The sequence below is a fragment of the Carlito syrichta genome, unplaced genomic scaffold (assembly GCF_000164805.1).
Source record: "Carlito syrichta isolate Samal-C Ts95f unplaced genomic scaffold, Tarsius_syrichta-2.0.1 Scaffold311793, whole genome shotgun sequence".
NCBI classification, from domain to species: domain Eukaryota; kingdom Metazoa; phylum Chordata; class Mammalia; order Primates; family Tarsiidae; genus Carlito; species Carlito syrichta.
The window spans coordinates 44432-49030 of record NW_007255889.1 but is presented as its reverse complement, the minus strand read 5'-3'; the positions used below and the strand labels follow the sequence as shown (position 1 = coordinate 49030).

General features: G+C 41.7%; 1 pseudogene; it reads right to left on the bottom strand.

Moving 5' to 3' along the window:
• Positions 1-3301, bottom strand: part of LOC103271598 — a 21375-nt pseudogene extending 18074 nt beyond the window's left edge.
• Between the last annotated feature and the right edge of the window lie 1298 nt (positions 3302-4599).

Genomic DNA, 4599 nt, shown 5'->3' with positions numbered 1-4599 from the left:
TGCACTCCAGTCTGGGCGACAGAGTGAGACTCCAACTCAAAAAAAAAAAAGAAAATACAGTCATACCACTAATCTGACATGGTGATAGGCCTAATAAATAAAGCAAGAAGAATATGTGTGTATGCATGTACATATAAAACTACATATATGGCCGGGCTCAGTGGCTCAGCCTGTAATCCCAGCACTTTGGGAGGTCGAGGCAAGTGGATTGCCTGAGCCCGCAGGTTCGAGATCAGCCAGAGCAACTTGGCGAGATCTCATCTCTACGATAAATAAAAAAAAAATAGCTGGGTGTGGTAGTGTGCACCTGTAGTTCCGACTACTTGGAAGCCTGAGGTGGAAGGAACGCCTGAGCCCAGCAAGTCGATGCTGGGGTGGCCGTGAGCGAGCCACTGCACTCCAACCTGGATGACGGAGTGAGACTCCAATTCAAAAAAATGTATATGAATACTTATATGTTCTGTTATTAATGCAGCAAGACTTTGATGCTACTATGGATGTGCTTGCTATAAATAGTGGAATTAGCTAGAAGGGAAAACATGCAAACACATCCTATAATTAATAAAGCAAAAGCAGGATCACAATCTGAAACGAGAAAAAAAATCCGTGAATCATGTGAATAAATGTGCCAAAGTATTATTTTCATTTTATTAGATTGCATTATGTTTTATCTGGTACGTAATACTGCATCATTATATTGTCAATCTTGTCATAATGAATGAAGTAAGCAATTGATGTAGAGAATCAAAAAAAAAAAAGAATTCAACATATGAATGTAGAAGACAGCCGCACAAATATTCTTTTTTTTTTGAGTAGGAGTCTCACTCTGTCGCCCAGGCTGGAGTGCAGTGACACACTCCTGGCCACCACAGCCTCAACCTGCTGGGCTCCAGCGATCCTTCCACCTCAGCTTTCCAAGTAGCCAGAACTACAGGCATGCACTACCACGCTAATTTCTTTTCGATTTATTGTAGAGATGAGGTCTCACCAAGTTGCCTAGGCTGGTCTCGAACCCACGGACTCAGGCAATCCACTCGCCTCGACCTCCCAAAGTGCTGGGATGACAGGCTGAGCCACCAAGCCCAGCCACAAATATTCATTTTTACTAAGTCGTTTAAGCTGTACATTTGAGACTAAGCACCATTAGAAACTAACGAGCCCCTCTTTGCCGGTGCTGTTTCCAAAACTGGGGAACTAAGAGACCATGGCTAGAAGTTGTGATAAGACGCACCTCAGGGGACCTGGGACCCTTTTTTCAAGTGCTGAACATCTTTGAACACTGCTTGGGGTATGACCTTAGATTGCTGACTCACATGTGGCACAGAAGTAAGTTAGCTTTGGAGACGTCACAGTCTGAAATGAGAGCATGTAGCCGGACATTCATAGCGAAAAAACTGACCCGGGCGGAATCTGAAATATGAACAATATCTTCCACGATCAACTGCCCTACCTCCTGCAATTTTATTTCAGAGTTATGTTTTCTTTAGCTTGGTCCCCATCACAAAGGTATGCCATCTCCTGTGTCTTAATTAGCTACAACAAATTCCACAAATGGGTGTTTTGGGTGGCTTAAGCAAGACATTTTTTTTTCACATTTCTGGATGCTAGAAAGTCCAAGATCAAGGTGCCAGCTGATTCAATGCCTGGTGACGGCTCTCTCGCTGGCTTGCAAAGGGTCAACTTTTCATTATGCCCTCACATGATGGGGAGAGAGAGGTATCTCTTCTTCTCTTAAGGACACTAATCTCATCATGGGGACCCCATCCTCATGACCTCATCTAAACCTAATGACCTCCCAAAAGCCCCACCTCCAAAGACCACATTGGCGGTTGAGAAGTTAACAGATGAATGTGGGGAAGAGAGCAGCACAGATATTCAGCACACAACACTCTGTGTCAGGCGCTCCAGAGCCTTCTCAGCCATGGTCAGTGGCAAGTCCTACCCGCAGACTTGTCCTAGACTCTGTCAGCGATCGTGTTTTTACTCGAGGGGAAACACAGTTTTGTTTTAATAAGCTTTATATATTGTAATAATTTTAAACTAACAGAACAACTATAAAAATAACACAGAGAGCCCTTGCCCAGTATCCCCTTCTGTTACTATCTTACATTACCATGGCATATTTGTCAAAGCTACAAAATCAACACTGGTACATCATTTTTAACTAAACTCTAGATTTTCTTTGGATGTGATCAGTTTTTCCACTAATGCCTTTTTTCTGCTCCAAGAGCCAATCTAGGCTCCAACAATGGGTCCAGTTGTCATGTCTCTTTTATCCCTTCTGATGTGTGACAGCATTTTAGTCTGCACTTGTTTTGATGGCCTTTACGGTTTTGAGGAGTACAAGCTGGGAGTTGTGTGGAATGTCCCTCAATTTGCGTTTGTCTAATGAAAAACACAGTTTCTGTTCAGTGATACATCGGCCTAGATTTTGGTTCTACTCTGCCCAGGTGACCCATAGCATAAATAGGGAGGGTCCTGCCTAATTTCTGTGAATAATCATCTACTTTATATATAGAATATCTATAATTGAGCATTATGCCTCTATCGTTAGCCCTTCCAGAACTGAAGAATGTTTTGTTCGGAAGAGTGTAGGCATTAGAGTCATAAAAGCATGAATTCAAATATTGATAATAATACAATACATGATGCTAATATAATATACTACGTTATACTAATAGACCAATTTATATACTATGCTATTTATACTAATAGGCTAATATAATACTAACTTCAATCTTTGGTTTATTCTTTAAAAAGAGAGAGTAAAATGTGTTATTGGTTTTTTTTTAACACTAAAAATTCTGACCGTTTTTTCAGGAATTGCCAGAGTTTTAGTGTTTAATAATTAATAGAACAACTGATCAAGGTCCAGTATGTAAAACTACCATGTTCAAGAAACTGGGGTCAATCACCCTATAAACTAACTGTATTGTATGAGAAAAAATGCACACTTTAAAGTAGAAAATCTGTCTACACATAGTAGTTAGTTGCAGAAAGCCATTCGGTCTTCTCTTGGCTTGGAAAAATGGTGTCCAGATTTCAGTATAAATTAGTAGCAACCTTCAACTCACTCTTCTGTGTGGCAGGAACCTTGTTTTCACCCTCCTGTTCTTCCCACTCCAGCCTGTGTCATGAGGTTCATGATGTTTTTCTCCAGATCATCGCTGCAACTACTCATATCATCAAATCTTCCAATGATCTGGTCAGACATGGTCTGAAATTTAACTTGCATCTGTTGCAGGAGTGTCTGCACCACCGAGGTGAGATCCTGCATGCTCTTAGGGTCGATCTAGGCCATTTCCCCGACTCCCAGCTTGGCGGCGATATCTAAAATGTTGAACTCATGGTCGTATTGTAAAGATTAAATGAGCAGTTCATATGGCACTTAGAATATAATATAGCACACATGGCTGTTTAATGAGTATCAGTTTCTTTTTCCAACATTTGTTTCTTTCAGTCATCCCAGAACCTCTCTCTAAATATCACTTGCTGCCATTTGCTCATAACCAGAATATATGAAAAACTCAGATTGGCATTACTACTCACCTCATAATCTCCCCCAGTAGCTCTGTCAGTGTGGTTCATTCATTCATTCATTCCTTCATTCCTTTTTTCTTTTTCTTTTTCTCTTTTTTGAGACAAGCCTTCTCTATGTTGCCCAGACTGGTCTTGAACCTCTGGACTCGAGCCATCAGTCCAGCCTCCCAAATTGTTGGGGTTATAGACACGAGACACCACACTCGCCTGGCCCATTCTTTTCTTGTAATAACAAACCCTGTCTTCCTGGTTATGGGAGGAACATATGACCTAAGCCAGCCAATCATAGGGCACCTTTTTTTCTGGCTCTAGGATTGGTTCAAGACTAGCCAATCAGAATACTTCCCTGGGATTTTTTTTCCCACCAGAGTTTATTAAATCTCTTTTCCTCTCTGGTCATGCAGTTGCCAAGATGAGCTCCTTTTAGTAGTGCTTCCTGCCTGTGTAGACAGTCAACCTGAGGACAGGAGACCTTGTATCAAGAAAGAAGGCTGAGAGGTGGGTACAACGTTCATTGGAGCTCTGTACTTGAGTCCAGTGATCCTTCAGGTCAGTCCAACCCTGACCTTCCCATAGATCAGTGACTTGATAATATCAATTAGCCTTCTTCCTTCAGCTAGTTTGGGTTGTGTTTTCATAGAGTGCAATTAAAAGGATCTCAACAGATTGCCTTTCTGGATTTTTCTGCCTGCTGTTGCCGGTTCTAGGTGCCTTCCTCTGCAACCTCTTGTTTTCTTTCCTCCCTTCTTCCATGGCACTAAAAGTTCCTCCCTCTTTGGCCCCTTTCCCAACATTGGCTGTAAGTTAAATGTGTCAATTATTCTGACAGACAGACTAATAAAAGAACAAGAATCCAAGGCTCTAGAAGCTAGTCTGTGAGAATGTGCTGAAAAGAAATGAAATCACACACAATACCCATCACCTGGTTGTTCAGAACACAGACTCAGAGCCATCATGCTCACATTTTGGCACCATCATTTGTGAGTTGAATGATGTCAGGCACCTGCTGTGGTGAACCTCGCCGGTCTCCTTTGATACATGAGGATGAAGATACCTTTT